Source organism: Ovis canadensis, chromosome 16, assembly GCF_042477335.2.
Source record: "Ovis canadensis isolate MfBH-ARS-UI-01 breed Bighorn chromosome 16, ARS-UI_OviCan_v2, whole genome shotgun sequence".
Lineage (NCBI taxonomy): Eukaryota > Metazoa > Chordata > Mammalia > Artiodactyla > Bovidae > Ovis > Ovis canadensis.
The window spans coordinates 73,669,847-73,693,018 of record NC_091260.1 but is presented as its reverse complement, the minus strand read 5'-3'; positions in this window follow the sequence as shown (position 1 = coordinate 73,693,018).

The window sequence follows — 23,172 nt, the reverse complement described above, 5'->3', positions numbered from 1 at the left end:
GAGTCTTCTCCAACACCACAGTTCCAAAGTATCAATTCTATATCGCTCACTCTTCTTTACGTTCCAACTCTCACTTTTGTACATGACCTACCAGAAAGACCATAGCTTTGACTATATGGACCTTTGTTGGCCAAGTGATGTCTGCTTTTATATATGCTGTCTATGTTTGTCATAGCTTTTCTTCCAAGGATCAAGCATCTTTTGATTTCATGGCTGCAGTCACTAGCCACATTGATACAAGAATAAATCAGATTATCTGTTAAAATTCAACTAATTAAAAATATATATCATTCTAGGTCCCCAGAAATATGACTTCCATTGTCATGGGTTCAAGAAATTCTTGCACTTAGCAACAAAATTCCTTCCAATAACCCCTTCCAAGAGCTGTCTGTAACCCTGAAAATGTGAGGAAGAAAGAATAGTTTTCAGCCAAACAGAATTAAAAATATACATTGTTCTCTAGTTGTTTGCCAGCTATGTTTTCAAATTCTTTCTTTTCCTTGAATAGGTAAAGAAAATAACCTTAATATATTATATGCATAAGTTCCTGCAAGTTTCTTTCTTTAAAAAAAAATATTTATTTATTTAGGCTGTGCTGGATCTTCTTTGCTGTGTGAGCTTTTCTCTAGTTGAGGGGGGCAGGAACTACTCTTTAGTTGTGGTGTGCGGGCTTCCTGATGATGTGGCTTCTCTTGCTGCTGAACGCAGGCTCTAGAGTGAGGGAGCTTTAGCAGTTGGCATCTCCTGGGGGCTAGAGCACAGGCTCAGTAGTTGAGGTTCACAGACTTAGTTGCTCTGTGGCATATTGCATCTTCCTGGCTCAGGAATAGAACGCATGTCTCCTGAATTGGCAGGCGGATTCTTTACCATTGAGCCACCAAGGAAGCCCATACTGCCAAGTTTCAAATAATTGTTACTTTACGGGAATACAAAGAACTTTCAGTAATGTAACCCATTAAATTTCAGACCCATTATATTTGACAATATGCTAGCAAAAATTTCAACTTCCTAAAAATCAGTGGTGAGCATTGAGACCTACCATGAAACACAAAATTATTTTTCTTTCATAATGAAGCCACAAGAGAGACAGGATTTAAATTAATTAAAATGGCTGCATAATCCATGCTTATGTGAAACGTTAGACCACCAATTGTCCAGAGGCAAAAGAAAAAACTATTCTTAATGTACTCCCATATAATTAAGGTCATGAATATATTTATACTCTTTGTCAGGATTCATAATAATATAATTTTCTGTGTTGTCAGGAAGAATTTTAATGTCACACACTCTAACTTCTTAGTGGGAAAAGACTTAGATATGAGTAGGAATTTATCCTCAGGGATAAATGGCAGATTTTATAATTCTGACCAAGTAAATGTTATGTTCTACAGCTCATATTTACTGAAGCTATTAAGAAGGGTCTATGAATTATATGCTTGGATTATAACTTAGTTATCATGCTGTGTTGGGTAGTAGGCTCAGAGAATAAAATGTAGAGTCAATAAACAAACAAACAAAAAAGAAACATAAGGGAAGTTCTGGTTTGTTAGATAGAATAGTAACTAAAATAAGTTTTAAGAACTTCAGAGAAACAGATTGACTTTCACTTTCAAATATCTTAGACTCATTGACCATAGCTTTGACTAGATGGACTTTTGTCTGCAAAGTGATGCCTGTGCTTTTTAATATACTGTCCAGGTTGGTCATAGCTTTTCTTTCAAGGAGCAAGTGTCTTCTAATTTCATGGCTGCAGTCACCATCTACAGTGATTTTGGAGCCCAGGAAAATAAAACTTCTCACTATTTCCACTGTTTCCCCATCTATTTGCCATGAAGTGATAGAACTGGCTACTATGATCTTAGTTTTTTAAATGTTGAATTTTAAACCAGATTTTTCACTCACCTCTTTCAATTTCATCAGGCTCTTTAGTAGAGGATTCTTTTAAAGCAACATCAGCACACTTTTTCTAAAATAGCATATATATTTTAGGTCTGTGGGTCATATGCTTTTTGTCACAACTATTCTCTTTTCCATTGTAGCACAAAAGGAGCTGTAAAGACCACTTATATGTAATATTATCCCTGCTCCTATAAAATTGAATTACTGTCTGAAGACGTTTAAATTCCATGTAATTTTGATATTCCAGAGCATCCATAAAGAGGTGAAATCCCTATCTAGCTTTGGTGGGATGGAGATTGTTTACTTGAGAGTCCCTTGAACTTCAAGGAGATCAAACCAGTCAATCCTAAAGGAAGTCAGTCTTGAATATTCATTGGAAGGACTGATGTTGAAATTGGAGCTCCTATACTTTGGCCATGTGAAGAGAAAGGCCAACTCATTGGAAAAGACCCTGCTGCTGGGGAAAGCCTGAGGCAAAAGAAGAAAGGGGTGGCAGAGGATGAGATAGACTGACTCAAAGGATATGAATTAGAGTAAACTCCAAGAGATAATGAAAGACAGGGGAGCCTGGCATGCTGTAATCCATGGGGTTACAAAGAGTTGGACATGATTTGGTTACTGAACAATACAACAATGAGAGAGAGAGACAATCTTTATGAGTCCCTTCCTGCTCCTTGTACTGAGATGGAGTGCTTATATTTGCATTTTACATAATGTATGCTCTTTGGAGGAGTCAAAGTCAAAACTTCCCATAATCCTTAAAATCACCACAGTTAATATGATTTAAAATTGGGAGAATGGCATTGAAACATGTATACTATCATGTAAGAATTGAATCGCCAGTCTATGTCCGATGCAGGATACAGCATGCTTGGGGCTGGTGCACGGGGATGACCCAGAGAGATGTTACGGGGAGGGAGGTGGGAGGGGGGTTCATGTTTGGGAATGCATGTACACCCGTGGTGGATTCATGTCAATGTATGGCAAAACCAATGCAGTATTGCAAAGTAAAATAAAGTAAAAATAAAAATTAAAAAAAAAATTGGGAAAGGCGTACACCAAGGCTTTATATTGTTACTCATCTTATTAAACATATAGGCAGAGTACATCCTGTGAAATATTGGGTTGGATGACACATAAGCTGGTATCAAGATTGCCAGGAGAAATACCAACAACCTCAGATATACCACTTTAATGGCAAATGATTCCACTTTAATGGCAGAAAGTGAAGAAGAACTAAAGAGCCTTTTGATGAAAGAGGAGAGAGAAAACTCAACATTCAAAAAACTAGGACCATGACATCTAGTCCCATCGCTTCATGGCAAATAGATAGGGGAAAATGTGGAAATAGTTACAGATTTTATTTTCTTGGGCTCCAAAATCACTGTGGACAGTGAGTACAGCCATGAAATTAGAAGATGCTTGCTCCTTGAAAGAAAAGCCATGAGAAACCTAGACAGAGTATTAAAAAGCAGAAACAACACGTCGCCAACAAAGGTCTGTATAGTCAAAGCTATGTTTTTTCCAGTCATCATGTACAGATGTGAGAGTTGAACCATAAAGAAGGTTGAACACCAAAGAAATGATGCTTTCGAACTGGGGTGCTTGAGAAGACTCTTGAGAGCCCCTTGGACTGCAAGGAGATCAAACTAGTCAATCCTAAAGGAAATCAACCCTGACTTTTCACTGGAAGGACTGATGACGAAGCTGAAGTTCCATAGTTTAGCCACCTAATAAAAAGAGCAGACTCTTTGGAAAGACCCTCAGGCTAAGAAAGTTTGAGGGCAAGAGGAGAAGAAAGTGACTGATGGCAAGATGGTTGTATGGTATCACTGACTCATGGACATGAATTTGAGCAAGTTCTGGGAGATAGTGAAGGACAGGGAAGCCTAGCATGCTCTAGTTCAGGGGCTTGCCAACAGTCAGATGTAAGTTAACAACTGAATAACAATAGCAGTGAGTTTCATTATAGTTAATATTGTGCTATGTCTTCTTATCTCTGAATATTTTCCTCCACTCCATACCACAAGAGAGAGGATCATGTTCATGTTGTGGATTATCTGTGACCAGTGTCTCTTCTGTACATGATAATGAGAGTATCCAAGTCTTGTTCATCAAATATATGACAAATTTAATCCAAAAATCCATTTTAAGATACCATTTCTGAAACCTGATGTTAATCATTCTATTAGAGCTTCAGAAGGAAAATACGACATATTCATAACAGATCATAGTATATAAATTAATGAAAGAATTATCTGTAGAAGCATGGGCATACCAAAGTGAATCAGGTGTTGGTCCCTCAGTCAGATCTGACTCTTTGCAATTCCATGGATTGTACCCTGCCAGGCTCTTCTGATTATGGAATTCTCCAGGCAAGAATACTGTAGTAGGTTGCCATTCCTTTCTCCAGGGGATTTTCTGACCAGAGATCAAACCCACGTCTCCCCCATTGCAGGCAGATTCTTCACCATCTGAGCCACAAGAGAGGCCTGACGGAATGGTGAGTAGCCATAGAACTAACAGCTTCTTTGAACTGTGGTGTTGGAGAAGACTCTAGAGAGACTCTTGGACTGCAAGGAGACCAAACCAGTCCATCCTAAAGGAAATTGTTCTTGAATATTCATTTGAAGGACTGGTGCTGAAGCTGAAACTCCAATACTTTGGCCATCTGATGCAAAGAACTGACTCATTAGAAAAGACCCTGATGCTTGGAAAGATTGAAGGCAGGAGCAGAAGGGGATGACAGAGGATGAGGTGGTTGGATGGCATCACCAACTCAACGGACATGAATTTGAATAAACTCTAGGAGTTGTTGATGGACAGGGAAGTTGGCGTGCTGCAGTCCATGGGGCTGCAAAGAGTTGGACAAGACTGAGCAACTGAACCGAACTGAACAGCTTCTCTGGGTCTGGATGGGGGAAGTAGGTTCATCAGAACCTGGTAAGAACTGTAGCTATTGGAAAAGTAAAGGAAGCCCACAAAAAGGAGTTCCGCTTATAGAAGAATTTAACACTGTTAGAATCATTGTCTCTTAGGGAGAAAGCAGGAATGGAATATCCTACCCTGTCTCTGTTCCCACCCTTCAAAATACTGCTGATTATTTCCATTGGATGCAGAAAGCAAAGGGAACCAGGTAATGGTTCACTCTTGCAGGACCCAGTAATGCAGAAAGAGTTAGAGAAAGGACACTGAGGGTAATCAGAAAGTACCTCAAGCTATGACTCTGGCTACATTACAAGTTATGGGTTAGTTTGGTGATAAGCCTGATGAGATACTCCTATCAGTGATTCCCTTTGATTATCTGCCAAAGTTCTCTTCAAGGACCGAAGTAAGAAGGTATACAAGGATGGTTACCTTCCCTGTTTAGACAACTATAATTCTTACAGTTCAGTTCAGTTCAGTTCAGTTACACATCCTGTGCCACTCTTTGGGGCCCCATGGACTGCAGCATGCCAGGCCTCCCTGTCCATCACCAGCTCCCAGACCTTACTCAAACTCATGTCCATTGAGTCGATGATGCCATCCAGCCATCTCATTCTCTGTTGTCCCCTTCTCCTCCTGCCTTAAATCTTTCCCAGCATTAGAGTCTTTTTCAGTGAGTCAGTTCTTTGCATCAGGGGGCCAAAGTTTGGGAGTTTCAGCTTCAGGATCAGTCCTTCCAGTGAATATTCAGGACTGATTCCTTTACGATGGACTGGTTGTATCTTCTTGCAGTCCAAGAGTCTCTCAATACTCTTCTCCAACACCATAGTTCAAAAACATCAATTCTTCGGTGCTCAGCTATCTTTATAGTCCATCTCTCACATCCATACATGACTACTGGGAAAACCATAGCTTTGACTAGATGGACCTTTGTTGGTAAAGTGATGTCTCTGCTTTTGAATATGCTGTCTAGGTTGGTCATAGCTGTTCTTCCAAGGAGCAAGTGTCTTTTAATTTCATTGGCTACAGTCACCATCTGCAGTGATTTTGGAGCCCAAAGAAATAGTCTCTCACTGTTTCCATTTTCTCCCCACCTATTTGCCATGAAATGATGGGACCAGATGCCATTGGATCTTAGTTTTCTGAATGTTGAGTTTTAAGCCAACTTTTTCACTCTCCCCTTTCACTTTCATTAAGAGGCACTTTAATGCCTCTTCACTTTCTGCTGTAAGAGTGGTGTTATCTGGATACCTGAGGTTATTGATATTTCTGCCAGCAATCTTGACTCTAGACTGTGCTTCTTCCAGCCCAGCATTTTGCATGATATACTCTGAATATAAGTTAAATAAGCATGGCAATATACAGTGTTCATGTAATCCTTTCTCAATTTGGAACCAATTTGTTGTTCCATGTCAAATTCTAACTTTTGATTCTTGACCCACATACAGATTTTTCAGAAGGCAGGTCAGGTGGTCTTGTATTCTTATCTTTTGAAGAATTTTCCAGTTTGTTATGATCCACACAGTCAAAGGCTTTGGCATATTCAATAAAGGAGAAGTAGATGTTTTTCTGGAACTCTCTTGATTTTTCAATGATCCAACAGGTGTTGGCAATTTGAACTCTGGTTCCTCTGCCTTCTCTAAATCCAGCTTGAACATCTGGAAATTCACTTTTCACATTCTGTTGAAGCCTGGTTTAGAGAATTTTGAGGACTACTTTGCTAGCATGTGAGATGAGTGCAATTGTGCAGTAATTTGAGGCTTCTTTGGCATTGCCTTTCTTTGGGATTGGAATGAAAACTGACCTTTTCCAGTCCTGTGACCACTGCTGAGTTTTCAAAATTTGCTGGCACATTGAGTACAGCAGTTTCACAGCATCATCTTTTAGGATTTGAAATGGCTCAACTGGAATTCCATCACCTCCACTAGTTTTATGTGTGGTGATGCTTTCTAAGGCCCACTTGACTTCACTTTCCAGGATGTCTGGCTCTAGGTGAGTGATCACACAATCATGATTATCTGGGTCATGAAGATCTTTTTTGTATAGGTCTTATGTGTATTCCTGCCACCTCTTAATATCTTCTGTTTCTGTTAGGTCCATACCATTTCTGTCCTTTAGAAAGCTGTAGTTCTTTATTAAGTGGAATCTGCATTGGATTGTGACAAATTAAGAAGAGAAATAAAAAAGAATGAGAGAATATGAGAAGAAACAGGAAAGAAGTGGAAAGGCAGTAGAGGAGACAGGAGGGAGGGATGGTGAAAGCAGAGTGAGATGGAAAAGAAACGGCTAAAAGTATAGATTTGCAAGTATAAAAAGTTTAAGTCAGCATAATCTCTCCTTTCAGTGGACTCTGGACAGCGTAACATTTAAACATTTGTATCATCTATTTGCTTCTTTTTCTATGATATAATTGATCTTTATTTACTTACTTTGATACAAATCCTCATTCAAAATAGTTTCATTAGAGTAATACTCATTTCTGGCATTAAATCAGTTTGTAAATAAGGACAATTCTGCATTAAAAAACAAAGCTTAGGACTAAGGTAAACCTTCACTATCCAACACCAGAACCTCAATGTTAACCAAGAAAAAGAACACAAAATCAACTTTCACTTATTCAACACTTAAATAACATCTTGTGTTCAGTTGCTAAGTGGTGTCCAACTCTTTGTAATCCCAAGGACTGCAGAACACCAAGTTTTCCTATCTTTCACTGTCTCCTGGAATTTGCTCAGATTCATGTCCTTTAAGTTGGTGGTGCTACCTAAACATCTCTCCCTCCGTCGCCCTCTTCTTTTGCTTCAGTCTTTCCCAGCATCAGGGTCTTTTCCAATGTGCCAGCTCTTTGCATCAGGTGGCCAAAGGATTGGAGCTTCAACTTCAGCCTCAATCCTTCCAATGAATATTCAGGGTTAATTTCCTTTAGGGTTGACTTATTTGATCTCCTTGCTGTCCCAGAGAGTCTCAAAAGTGTTCTCCAATACCACAGTTCAAAAGCATCAGTTATTCAACATCTGATTTCCTCACCTGTCTTATTGGAGGCTCTGTACTTCTCTGTCCTCTTGGCTGCATTTTGCTCAGATTTGCTTTCCTGATTCACCTCTCCCTTCTACCTTTTGCCAGGGTAGAAGGGCCTGACTTTGAGCATTTTATAAATGGAATGAAAAGTGTATAGTGTTACTTTCTGAGTTCTTCTCAAAGGATTTATAATGCTCGTGGAAGAGCATGGATTGTCATCCATGTTGGAAAAGAAGTTGCTTCAGTTGCAAATATTTTTCAAGCTTTTTTGGTTGGAGATGTTTCATACACTTCCATAACTACATCTCCCTTTTGGCTGACATATTGATTTACATCTGTGTTTCTCATGACCTATTTTTTTAATGGATGCAAAATATAGGAGGCTTTTTCCTTTGTTTGCTGGCCTCTTAAATATATTTTATTGAAGTATAGTTGATTTACAATGCAGTCAATTTCTGCTGTACAGAAATTAACTTATACATATGCATGTATATTATTTTTCAATTTTTTCTATTTTAGTTATTACAGATCATTGGCAGAGTTCTCTATGCTATACAGTAGGTATCTTATTTCTTTATTCTTTTCCAATATGCTTTATCACAGGATATTGAATAGGTGCTATATGATACAACTTTGTTTTTTATCCATCCTATATATCATGTCAATGTATGGCAAAACCAATACAGTATTGTAAAGTAAAATAAAGTAAAAATTAAAATTAAAAATTAATAAATAAATAAAATTTTAAAAAATAAAAATAAAAATTTTGTCATCCAATATGGAAAGTTTAAAATAAAAAAATAATTAGTACTTAGTTATTACATATAATATTTCCACTCCAAAATCCAACACTATTGAGTATTTCTTTAATGTTTTATTGATGGCTTTTCCAAATTTACTTAGAAGTAAATTTTTATTTTTTGAGAATGACAGTCTAACATGTATACTATCATGTAAGAATTGAATGGCCAGTCTATGTCTGACGCAGGATGCAGCATGCTTGGGGCTGGTGCATGGGGATGACCCAGAGAGATGTTATGGGGAGGGAGGTGGGAGGGAGGTTCATGTTTGGGAACGCATGTAAGAATTAAAGATTTTAAAATTTAAAAAATAAAAAAATAAATAAATAAATAAAATAAAAATAAACTGAATTTTCTCCCTCAGATGATTCATCACAATACTTTATAATTTATGAAGTGAAGTGAAGTGAAGTGAAAGTCGCTCAGTCGTGTCTGACTCTTTGCGACCCCATGAACTATACAGTCCATAGTATGCTCTAGGCCAGAATGCTGGAGTAGGTAGCTTTTCCCCTCTCCAGGGAATCTTCCCAACCCAGGGATTGAACCCAGAATTCCCACATTGCTGGCAGATTCTTTACCAGCTGAGCCACACGGGAAACCCTTGCAATTTATAGTGACTAAAAATAACCCTGTATTTTTTTAATTGCATAATTTCACTTATAAGTTTCAATTAAGATATTTTTGTTGGTGTAAGAATAATGCATGTAACTGAAAGATATATAAGAAATTGTGTATGACTTCACACCAATCTATAATATCCTACTACATGAATCTCTGTGATTAAAATTCAAATAATTTCTTGATGATCATAAATTAACTGTTTATAAAGTGGAAATTCATTTAAATAATCTTTTGCCTTAAACAGTGGGCCAAGAATAAAGTAATCTCTCTTCTTTTGAGAGATATTTATTTTGAGTGATGTTATTTTTAATTATGTTGGTGTTTTATATTTATTCCAGGTCAATGGGCATCTGATCATTTATGGACAGTTAATAAGAAACTTAACTGCCTTTTTGAATAATTAGAATAATAATTTTTTTTCAGGGATTCAATCTTTAAGAAATTATTTTCTTTTATTTATTTTGCAATAATTTTTTCTGGTTCATTTTTTTATGACCTCCATTTTTAGCATCTTCTTTATAATTTCTCAGCTACTAAATTTTAAGTGGTTGAAATACTTTTTTCTCACAGACTTTCTAGCAGTAAACAGTTTAATAGTATAGCCAGTAGCTTTACATAGTGATATAATTTACATTTAAAATTAATGAATTAACATAAAATGTGCATATGTTCAGTTTGATTCTTTGTGACTCCATGGGCTATAGTCTGCCAGGCTCATCAGTCCATGGAATTCTCCAAGCAGGAATACTTGGAATGGGTTACCATTTCCTACTCCAGGGATCTTCCCCACCCAGGGGTTGAAGCCGTGTCTCCTGCATTGGCAAGCAGATTCTTTACCATAAGCCACCTGGGAAGCCCAAAATAAAACACATTTTCAAATTAATTTCTTAGTTGGCCAAGTTAGAACATTTTGATATAATTGTTTATGGAACCTCTTATTCCCACTGAAAATTATTTGGAATTTTTATTAGAGAATGAAAAATTCTTGTATAATATACATTTGCCCTAATTAAAAGCTGACTCATACCAAATCATATGCAATCCAATTAATTATTTTATCAAAAATATTTAGTAATGTACAAGTGCCAGGCTCAGAGAACACCAAGATAAAAAAGCAAAAGTTTCATCTTTAAGGAGCTTCCCTGGTGGCTCAGATGGAAAAGCATCTGCCTTCAATGCAGGACATCTGAGTTCAGTCCCTGGGTCAGGAAGATTCCCTGGAGCAGGGAATAGCTACTTACTTCAATATTCTTGCCTGGAGAATTCCATGGATAGAGGAGTCTGGCAGCCTACAGTCCATAGGGTCCCAGAGAATCAGACACAACCTAAATATTAATACTTTCATCATAAAGGGGGATATTTGGAGGCTTTATGAAATAGTGTAGATGTAATACAAGTTTGTAATAATCTGACATGGAGGACAGGGAATGGCTATAAGTGAACTGAATCCAGTATCCTGGATGCACGAGCTTAGCTTCATGTGGTGGGCAGAAGGGGACCTGACAGAGCTCAATAAATAACTTTCACATACTTATTTATTTTCAAATGCATTTCAAATGTGTATTTAAATGACAAGTCCTTAAATGACAAGTCTTAGTGCCAGAATAGAGAAGGCAACGGCAACCCACTCCAGTACTCTTGCCTGGAAAATCCCATGGACCGAGGAGCCTGGTAGGCTGCAGTCCATGGGGTTGCAAAGAGTCGGACATGACTGAGCGACTTCTTTCACTTTTCACTTTCATGCATTGGAAAAGGACATGGCAGCCCACTCCAGTGTTCTTGCCTGAAGAATCCCAGGAACGGTAGAACCTGGTGGGCTGCCATCTCTGGGGTCGCACAGGGTCGGACACGACTGAAGCAACTTAGCAGCAGCAGCAGCAGTGCCAGAAACCTATCCCTGAATAGTAAACTTAAAACTCTGATAACCTCCCATGATCTTGAAAAATAAAATACTAATTGAATAGCATGGCTTTTGTTCACTGTAGTGGATGGATATCAGGCATTTTACATACTTCTGACTGCAGAAAATTTTGATGTCATATTTTCAAGACAGTCTGCATTGCCAGAAGCTATCAGGTCTTATGTTCCACTTTAAGGTTGAATGAACTGCTGTCCTTAAGCATACAGTTTTGTTGACCTTGAATAACATCTGTGACTGACTAGTAATGGCTCTTTAAAGAAAAAGTGCAGGTAACAGTAAAGTGTTCCACAGTGTGCACTACAGAAATAGATATTCCAAGAGGAAGAGAGAATACAGTATCAGTTGAGAAATTTAGAATAAAACAGCAGGAATGCATGCCTATCAGTGTATTTTGAGTCTAAAGACAGTCCTTGTGAACATTTTGTGTTGTTTCCATTTTATGTTTCTGCTATAGGCACACTGGAAAATTTATTTCCTCCAGTTAATTGAACATTAGTCTGCCAAGTACATCTGTCCACACTCACCGCAATGATAGAAATAAATGTTTCATTCCAAAAACTTTTAAATAATGATCTAGCTAGTGTTTGATAGTCCTTCATTTGGATGGTTGCTGGCTGAAGCCATGCTGAATTCATACTCTCTAGCAGAAGCTGAGACTAATATGACTTTTCCCTAAATAGAATATAAAAATTGAGTAGAAGAATGTTAGAGAAATATTGGATCATAGCACAGCACTATGAGTACATAGCGTCACAGAATATCACAGAATATCTCTACGGTAAAGAGCAATGGCCTGGATATGAAAATACACATTTGAAAGCTCAAATAATTTGTATGTTACTGGTGCAATAATATAAAGTTCTTTATTGGAGTAAATATATTTACTAAATCACTGTATATATTTATTAAATAATATTTCATACTTAAATATAGTCATTCTCTCAATGGCTAATGATGGCTGTTTTATTTCTTAGATTACTTTGGTTAACTATTTCCAATTCTTTATGACAAAGAAAGTCTGTAGATATTGTTAAAACTAGAATTTTAATACATTACCAAATATATATATTTACATATTAATTTATGATACTAACACTCTTTAACACATGATTAAATTAGCTAACAACTCATTGTGCATTTTTAAAAGAAAAAGGAGTACAGTTTTGATGGTAAGAAACAGTCAATTATAAAAGTGCTTTTCATATTCATAAAAGTGGAGACTGTAAATCTTGAAAACGCCTTTTTGGCATGACTCTCAACAGAGAACTGAATCCAAATTCTAGATATTTTTAGAGCAATGCTATGCCCTAGGATACCCTTAAATTTTATCACTTCAGACTTCAATATTCACCAATGGATTAAAATAAGATTCTTTCTGAAATAAGGTTGTGACTCAAGATTCTGCGATCTAACTGCATAGACACTGAAGAAGCCATGAATATAAATGAGAAAGAAGTTCTGAGTTAAGCAAGACATCAAAAACAGCCTTTTACTTTGGAGAAGTTTAACACAAGTGGGGCTAAAAATAATAAACATTTTCTGCAAAATGGAGATATTTATTTCATTGATATTAGTTATTTTTATAACATTTCATATATTAGTTGCAGGCAGCCTTGATAACATGAATTAATAAATTCAAATGTTTAGTGACAAATTCATATGATAATGCTTATATCATTCTTGTATAAACAAACTAGATTCCATACTTCAAGAAATTTAAAAAATATTTATTGATACTTTATATGATGCAAATTGAATAATATCTTACAAACACATCATTTCAGCGATAATTTTTCACATAACATTACATACAGACAGACAAAGGATGCTAAAATTATGTATAAAACTTATGGTACCATTTTCAAAACTCTGAACTATCAAACAAGTGTGTGCTGTCTCACATAAAATCAATTCAAATTTGGCAATATTTTTTAGCAAGATTGGTGATCTCAGTGAGAAGGTACAAAGCTTCTACAGGTACAAAAATAACATGAAGATGATGTGTCAATATTCTTTGGGAGATTGAATCCCTCAAGAAGCAGACTTTAAAACAGTCTACTGTGCAAACTATTTAATAGAGACCGAGGTCAGGATTAGTAGTTGAGAATGGGGGCACCATTAGGCAGAGGGAGATGTTGGTCTCAATGCAGTCTCTGCAAAGATCTCAGCCAACCATAGTGAACTTGAAGAGGAAGTAACCTTTCAAATTTTTCCAAGATAGAGCTAAGATAATTGGGATTTGTTTCAGAGATGACTGGTAACTGGTTGCAGATGCACTGGGAAAACGCATGGCTTTGGGTGAGGAACTCTCTTCAGACAATTATTGAAGAGCCTGAGAACTAGTGTTGTCATTTTACAGTAAGTTTGATTAACAGGAGTTACAGCACAACTTCCACTATTAGCTCTAGGAAATTAAATGTATATCTTTTTATAGTCCAAGGAAGGCAATGGCATCCCACTCCAGTACTCTTGCCTAGAAAATCCCATGGGTGGAGGAGCCCGGGAGGCTGCAGTCCATGGGGTCGCTGAGGGTCGGACACGACTTCACTTTCACTTTCACTTTTCACTTTCATGCATTGGAGAAGGAAATGGCAACCCACTCCAGTGTTCTTGCCTGGAGAATCCCAGGGACGGGGGAGCCTGGTGGGCTGCCATCTATGAGGTCGCACAGAGTCGGACACGACTGAGGCGACTTAGCAGCAGCAGCAGCAGCAAGCAAATTTCTAGCAGTATGATTTGGAACAAGAAGCTTCATCTTCAATAAAGTTAAAGGTAATAATGGTTGGCTTATATGTTAATTGAAAGCAAAAATTAAAAAAATTAAACTAATTTTAAAAAGATTGCTTTATCACATAAATATTCTTAAGCTATACCTATACAATAGTCAACTTTAGTTATCATTCATAATATATTGTATGAGTTTTTAAAACTTTAGTATTGCTGTTATCAAATAAAGTAAATATTGCATGGAGTGACATACAAATCATTTCAATATCTATAAGTGCTGTGGCAAATAAAAAAATGATGTGAATCTTAGAATTCCAGGGTCTTTGCTGTTTCATCTAGAGTTATCAAAATTTAACATCACTTTATGGATTGATCCGAATATCACAATAAGAGTACAATTATATAGTTGTTTATATAGCCTAATGATCCTTTGATATTCGTGGCAAAAATCTAAATGAACTTGAGACAAATCAATAATTGAAAGGCAGTTCATGAATAAATTTCAATATGTAAAATATTTTATGAAATTCTTCTAAATTACACAACTATATGCATAAATATATGATTTAAATAAATTATAATCTAACTGGAAATATGAGATACAAACAGAAATTAACATTCAGTTCAGTTCAGTCACTCAGTCGTGTCCAACTCTTTGCGACCCCATGAATTGCAGCATGCCAGGCCTCCCTGTCCATCACCAACTCCCGGAGTTCACTCAGACTCATGTCCATCGAGTTGGTGATGCCATCCAGCCATCTCATCCTCTGTCGTCCTCTTCTCCTCCTGCCCCCAATCCATCCCAGCATCAGAGTCTTTTCCAATGAGTCAACTCTTTGCATGAGGTGGCCAAAGTACTGGAGTTTCAGCTTTAGCATCATTCCTTCCAAAGAAATCTCAGGGCTGATCTCCTTCAGAATGGACTGGTTGGATCTCCTTGCAGTCCAAGGGACTCTCAAGAGTCTTCTCCAACACCACAGTTCAAACGCATCAATTCTTCGGCACTCAGCCTTCTTCACAGTCCAACTCTCACATCTATACATGACCACTGGAAAAACCATAGCCTTGGCTAGACGGACCTTAGTTGGCAAAGTAATGTCTCTGCTTTTGAATATGCTATCTAGGTAGGAATCTCTGAATATTTGTGTTGAAGGGAAAATACTTGATTAAATTACCTGGAGCTTCACTTGGAGTACCTGAATTGTAAGACTATTAAATCAAAGAGCTGGCCTAGTTCTCCGAAAGAGAAATAATAATTTAAGTGCAGTTATAGCCACTAATTTTCTAGTTGGATCAGAAATGGCAACCCACTCCAGTATTCTTGCCTGGGAAATCCCATGAACTCAGAAGCTTGGCAGGCTGCAGTCCATGGGGTCACAAAGAGTTGGACACGACTGAGTAACTAAAGAAGAAAAAAATAATGTGCTTCTAAATAATCCTAACCACTACTCTCACACTTTGTTCCTTTTTTTGTTCCTCTTTTACTTGGGGGCTAGATTGTGTTTTGATTCAATTTGGTTGAATCTGGAAAATACATTTCTCAGAATCCTTTTCCTTGTGCAGTTTAATTGCACATTGGCAAAAGGAAAACATGTGTGCTATTTAGAAAGAGAGAACAGTTTACTCTCAGAAGTATGCTGCAGTCAGTCATGCTGGTGAAGAAATGCAATGTGTTTGATGAGCTCTGAGCTCCCTTTTATGCACTTCTTGTCCAGCTCAACATTTCTACTATTGATATTGGAGACAAAAGCAGCTTGAGGTTGACTATTAGGAGCTTCACTGTTGTTGTTCAGTTGCTCCGTCGTATCTGACTCTCTGTGATAACCACGGACTGCAACACGGCAGGCTTCCCTGTCCACCATCTCCTGAGTTTGCTCAAACTTATGTCCATTGAGTTGGTGACTCTATCCCATCATCTCATTCTCTGTTGTCCCCTTCTCCTCTGTCCTCAATCTTTCCCAGTAACAGCATCTTTTCCAGTGAGTCAGCTCTTTGTATCAGGTGGTCACTGACACTCATTGTAGTCCCATACATACACCCAGACCCCAACATCCCCAAAGGAGAGGGTTCCCACAGACCTGTTCACAGGGAATCTCTCTGTGGTTCCTCTTTGATGACCAGCTGCGCTTAGCCAAGGTTATGTGATAGGGCTTGTAGTATATGAGACAATGAAGGGAAGAGAAGGGAAAAAGTCTCTACGGACTCACTTCTGTTGTCATTTACAATGGAAGGCTAAAAGTGCTGCATTTTTCATAATGATCTGCTTAAAAATACTGAAGTTCACTTCTGTTAAAGTTCATAGGGCCTACTTGCTTATGCCTAATTATTACAACATATTACAAGAAAAAGTGAAGTCACTCAGTCATGTCTGACTCTTTGAGACCCCATTAACTAGTCTTCCAGGCTTCCCCTGTCCATGGGATTTTTCCGGCAAGAATACTGGAGTGGGTTGTCATTTCCTTCTCCAGGGGAAATATTACAAGAAGGGGCATACAATTCTGCATGCAGTTAAAAGTTCAGAAACCTTTAGTCTAAGGATAATTGTGAAAGATTTTCTCAGTGCAGGGAGATGAGTCCAGATGGAACACTGGAGCAATGGCTTATTATAATGAATCACTCCTAGAAATTTCGGGGAATATTGAATGTTTCTAGGGCTTCCCTCGTGGCTCAGACAATAAAGAATCTGTCTGCAATGCAAAAGACCAGGGCTTGAATCCTGGGTTGGGATGATCCCCTGGAGAAGGGCATAGCAATCCACTCCAGTATTCTTGTCTGAAGAATTTAGAGGACACAGGAGTCTGGTAGGCTATAGTCCATGGGGTTGCAAAGAGTCAGACACGACTAAGTGACTAACACAAACACACAGAAGTCTTATACTTATTCAGAATTCTTAATAATAGTATTTTCTAAATTGTGGGTCTCAGAAATATAGAAGTGGGAAAGAAGACTGACAGAATATGTAGACTAGAATAACAGCTTTCCTTCTCAGTCAAAATTAAGTCTCCAGGTCTGTAATCTTAAGCCAAGGACACTGATATCCACTAGTCATCTCAAGAACTGTAGACTTTCTCTGAAATCTACCGGACCTACTGTCCCTGGTATCTCTTCATGGTTGCTCCAGCAAAGCGCAGTCACTGTTCCTTACCTTGGGTGAGGGGTATCTCCTCACCACCGCCCCTCCTGACCTTGAACATGGAGTAGCTCCTCTAAGCCCTCCTGCGCCCATGCAGCCACTGCTCCTTGGACATGGGGTAGCTCCTCCCAGCCGTCACCCCTGGCCTCGGGCATGGGGTGACTCCTCCAGGATGCCGCTCCTGACCTCGGACATGGGGTAGCTCCTCTCGGCTGTTCCTGCACCATCGCAACCTGGCTTTCTCCACCACTGCCCCTGACCTCAGACGTTAGATAGTTCCTCTCGGCTGCCACCCCTCAGGCATGGGGTCCTCCCGGCTTCTGCCTCTGACTTTGCACAGTGAGTAGCTCCAATAAGATGGTAGGTGTTGCAAGAGGGCATCAGAGGGCAGACACACTGAAACCATACTCACAGAAAGCTAGTCAATCTAATCACACTAGGACCACAGCCTTGTCTAATTCAGTGAAACAAAGCCATGCCTGCGGGGCAACCCAAGACAGGCGGGTCATGGTGAAGAGGTCTGACAGAAAGTGGTCCACTGGAGAACGGAATGGCAAACCACTTCACTATTCTTGCCTTGAGAACCTCATGAACAGTATGAAAAGGCAAAATGATAGGATACCAAAAGAGGAACTCCCCAGGTTGGTAGGTGCCCAATATGTTACTGGAGATCAGTGGAGAAATAACTCCAGAAAGAATGAAGGGATCGAGCCAAAGCAAAAACAATACCCAGCTGTGGATGTGACTGGTGATTGAAGCACGGTCTGATGCTATAAAGAGCAATATTGCATAGGAACCTGGAATGTCAGGTCCATGAATCAAGGCAAATTGGAAGTGGTCAAACAGGAGATGGCAAGAATGAATGTCGACATTCTAGGAATCAGAGATCTAAAATAGACTGGAATGGGTGAATTTAACTCAGATGACCATTATATCTACTACTGCAGGCAGGAATCCCTTAGAAGAAATGGAGTAGCCATCATTGTCAACAAAAGAGTTCGAAACGCAGTACTTGGATACAATGTCCAAAACGACAGAATGATCTCTGTTCATTTCCAAGGCAAACCATTCAATATCACGGTAATCCAAGTATATGTCCCAACCAGTAATGCTGAAGAAGCTGAAGTTGAATGGTTCTATAAAGACTTGCATGACCTTTTAGAACTAATACCCTCAGAAAATGTCCTTTTCATTATAGGGGACTGGAATGCAAAAGTAGGAAGTCGAGAAACACCTGGAATAACAGGCAAATTTGACCTTGGAATATGGAATGAAGCCAGGAAAAGGCTAATAGAGTTTTGCCAAGAGAACATGCTGGTCATAGCAAACACCCTCTTCCAACAACACAAGAGAAGACTCTACACATGGACATCACCAGATGGTCAACACTGAAATCACATTGATTATATTCTTTGCAGCCAAAGATGGAGAAGCTCTATACAGTCAGCAAAAACAAGACCAGAAGTTGACTGTGGATCAGATCATGAACTCCTTATTGCCAAATTCAGACTTAAATTGAAGAAGTAGGGAAAATCACTTGACCATTCAGGTATGACCTAAATCAAATCCCTTATTATTACATAGTGGAAGTGAGAAATAGATTTAAGGGACTAGATCTGACAGGTAGAGTGCCTGATGAACTATAGATGGATGTTCATGACATTGTGCAGGAGGCAGGGATCAAGACCATCCCCACAGAAAAGAAATGCAAAAAGGCAAAATGGTTGTCTAGGGAGGCCTTACAAATAGCTCTGAAAAGAAGGTAAACGAAAAGCAAAGGAGAAAAGGAAAGACATAAGCATGTGAATGCAGAGTTCCAAAGAATAGCAAGAGATAAGAAAGCCTTCCTCAGTGATCAATGCAAAGAAATAGAGGAAAACAACAGAATGGGAAAGACTAGAGATCTCTTCAAGAAAATTAGAGATACCAAGGGAACATTTTATGCAAACATGGGCTCGATAAAGGACAGAAATGGTACGGACCTAACAGAAGCAGAAGATATTAAGAAGAGGTGGCAAAAATACACAGAAGAATTGTACAAAAAATATCTTCACGACCAAGATAATCACAAAGATATGATCACTCACCTATAGCCAGAGGTCCTGGAATGTGAAGTCAGTGGGCCTTAGAAAGCATCACTATGAACAAAGTTAATGGAGGTGATGGAATTCCAGTAGAGCTATTTCAAATCCTGAAAGATGATGCTGTGAAAGTGCTTTACTCAATATGTCATTAAATTTGGAAAACTCAGCAGTGGCCACAGGACTGGAGAAGGTCAGTTTTCATTCCAATCCCAAAGAAAGGCAATGCCAAAGAATGTTCAAACTACTGCACATTTGCACTCATCTCACATGCTAGTGAAGCAATGCTCAAAATTCTCCAAGCCAGGCTTCAGCAATACGTGAACCATGAAGTTCCTGATGTTCAAGCTGGTTTTAGAAAAGGCAGAGGAACCACAGATCAAATTGCCAACATCTGCTGGATCATGGAGAAAGAAAACTAGTTCCAGAGAAACATCTATTTCTGCTTTATTGACTATGCCAAAGCCTTTGACTGTGTGGGTCACAATAAACTGTGGAAAATTCTGAAAGAGATGGGAATACCAGACCACCTGACCTGCCTTCTTGAGAAACTTATATGCAAGTCAGGAAGCAACAGTTAGAACTGGACATGGAACAACAGACTGGTTCCAAATAGGAAAAGGAGTACCTCAAGGCTGTATATTGTCATCCTGCTTATTTAACTTATATGCAGAGTACATCATGAGAAATGCTGGGCTGGAAAAGCACAAGCTGGAATAAAGATTGCCAGGAGAAATATAAATAACCTCAGATATGCAGATGACACCACCCTTATGGCAGAAAGTGAAGAGGAACTAAAAAGTTTCTTGATGAAAGTGAAAGAAGATAGTGAAAAAGTTGGCTTAAAGCTGAACATTCAGGAAATGAAGATCATGACATCTGGTCCCATCACTTCATGAGAAATAGATGGGGAAACAGTGGAAACAGTGTCAGACTTTATTTTGGGGGGCTCCAAAATCACTGCAGATTGTGATTGCAGCCATGAAATTAAAACATGCTACTCCTTGGAAAAAAAAGTTATGATCAACCTAGATAGCATATTCAAAAGCAGAGACATTACTTTGCCAACAAAGTTTCATCTAGTCAAGGCTATGTTTTTTCCAGTGGTCATTCATGGATGTGAAAGTTGGACTGTGAAGAAAGCTGAAGAATTGATGCTTTTGAACTGTGGTGTTGGAGAAGACTCTTGAGAGTCTCTTGCACTGCAAGGAGATCCAATCAGTCCATTCTAAAGGAGATCAGCCCTGGGTGTTCTTTGGAAGGACTGATGCTAAAGCTGAAACTCCAATACTTTGGCCACCTCGTGCGAAGAGTTGACTCATTGGAAAAGATTCTAATGCTGGGAGGGATTGGGGGCAGGAGGAGAAGGGGCCACCTGAGAATGAGATGGCTGGATGGCATCACCGACTCGATGGACATGAGTTTGAATGAACTCCAGGAGTTGGTGATGGACAGGGAGCCTGCCAGGAGAAGGCAATGGCAACCCACTCCAGTACTCTTGCCTGGCAAATCCTATGGACAGAGGAGCCTAGTAGGCTGCAGTCCATGGGGTCACTAGGAGTCAGACATGACTGAGCGACTTTACTTTCACTTTTCACTTTCATGCATTGAAGAAGGAAATGGCAACTCACTCCAGTGTTCTTGCCTGGAGAATCCCAGAGTCAGTGGAGCCTGGTTGGCTGCGGTCTCTGGGGTCGCACTGAGTTGGACACGACTGAAGTGACTTAGCAGCTTAGCAGGAAGCCTGGCGTGCTGAGATTCATGGAGTCGCAAAGAGTCGGATACCACTGAGCAACTGAACTGAACTGAACTGAACTGTCCCTAGATATTAGAGGAAATTCAGCTGTGATTAAAGAGATTTGGTGTGTAACATCAGATTCCCTTGGAGAAGGAAATGGCAACCCACTCCAGTATTCTTGCCTGGAGAATCTCATGGACCGAGGGGCCTGGTGGGCTACAGTCCACAGGGTCACAAAGAGTCGGACATGACTGAGCGACTTCACGATCAGCTTCCCTGATGGGAGCATTATAAAACATAAACAAACCCTCTGCGTATTTCCAGGGCAAAGGGCACAGTCAGAACACAAGTGGAATTTTTTGAGCACTGCACATATCTCCCAGCAGCAGAAATAAAGATATGGTTGAGCATCGACTTGGAAGAAGAAGTACAATGAACAAACTGAACTGTCACATTCAGCTAAAGAATATAGAAAAAGAGTGTATATACGCATATAACTGAGTCACTTTACCCTACAGCAGAAATTAGCACAACACAGTACATCAACTAGACTTAAGCTAAAAATACAAAAAAAACAAACAAACAAACAAACAAACCCAGCTTCGTTAATCCATGTTTCTTTTCAACCAAAACACACAGAAGAGAATATGGAGTACTAGAGACCAAACTCCTAGAAAAAAATTAGGTTTAGTAATGCAGACGACTCCATCTCTAAGTGGTACTTAGAGCAACAATTCTCGAGGAAGAGAAGAAGCAATTCTTTACACACTGGGTTTATTTATATTGCATTTGAGATGGGAGATAAGAAAGCTGCCAACATAATTAAGAACTAGCATGTGGTGCTATTACCCTCTGAGGACAGCTTGGAGAACATACCTGATGTTTAAACACAGTCTTCACATTTTGCCCTACTCCATGAAGCACATGGAGGGAGAATTCAGGGGGCAGATGTGATTGTTGGGAATTGCAAATACTTCCCTAGAGAGAGAGAAGTGGGTGGGAAATTAATTATAACAACATCTGGCCCATAAGTCTTAAGACTGTGAGAGTCTCTATTTAGCAAACTATTCTGGAAGTCCTTTAGTGAGGTGATTGATTAACTTTTTTCTGTAACAGGTCACACAGTGTATACTTCAGTCTTGCCATCCATGTTATCTCTGTTGCAACTACCTAATTGCATTTTCCCAACAAAATTAGCAATGGGCTATATGTAAATGAACAGGCATGGCTATTTTCCAAGAAACTTTTAAAAAGAGTACAAATGAACTTATTTACAAAGCAGTAGAGTCATGGATGTAGAAAACAAATTTATGGTTACCAGGGGATAAGGGAGGACAGTGATAAACTGAGAGCTTGAAATTGACATATACTCACTGTTATATATAAAAATAGATAGCTAATAAGAATCTGCTGTATAGTACAGTATAGTATAGATGGTATATAGTATAGATGGGAAAAGAACCTTAAAAACAGTGATTATATGTATATATGCAGTTTGTGGCATTCTTCACTAGAAATTATGTTATTGCACAGGGCATTTTGAAATAAATGTTTTCTCAATCTGGTGTAGAAATTGGTTGAAATAGAGTTTATTGGTGGTGTGTTTTATCTTATTACAACATTAATGGGCACCAATATTTAGATTTTGATATTAGTAGATCTAGATGGGTATTTGGAATTTATTTGTAAAATCATCTCAGAGCATTCTCATACACTACCAAGTTTGGAAATCACTAGATGAGTTTGTACATAATTTGAACAACAAAGAAATACACTCTTATCACCAAGGGAAACATTTTTGACCTTTCAGAGTCTTATTCACAGGAAACAGGAATCTATTCATTGGTTGGGCTCCACTTAGGAAGTGATCTGTTTTATGTCAAGGGAATTTTGAAAGTCATTTAGCACACATAGACCATTAATTGGGACAGAGAGAATGCAGTTTTCAAAAAGAATATCAACCCATACTAGAAAGATAGAAAAGAAAAGAGAATTGCGCTGATTAAAAGCTCAAATTTTTCTATCATTCTGGAATAACTTAATTGAGTAATTTTATACTGCTTCAGCTGTACACACAGATCATAGCAACAGACCACTGAGAGAAATGTACATGTGCTATTACCATAGTCCCTCAAATGACTAAGAAGCTGCTTGCCAATGCAGGAGATGCAGGCTCAACCCCTGGGCCAGGAAGATCCCTTGGAAAAGAAAATGGCAATCCACTCCAGTATTCTGGCCTGGAAAATTTCTTGGACAGAGGAGTCTAGTAGGATACAGTCCATGGTGTCGCAAAGAGTCAGACACAGCTT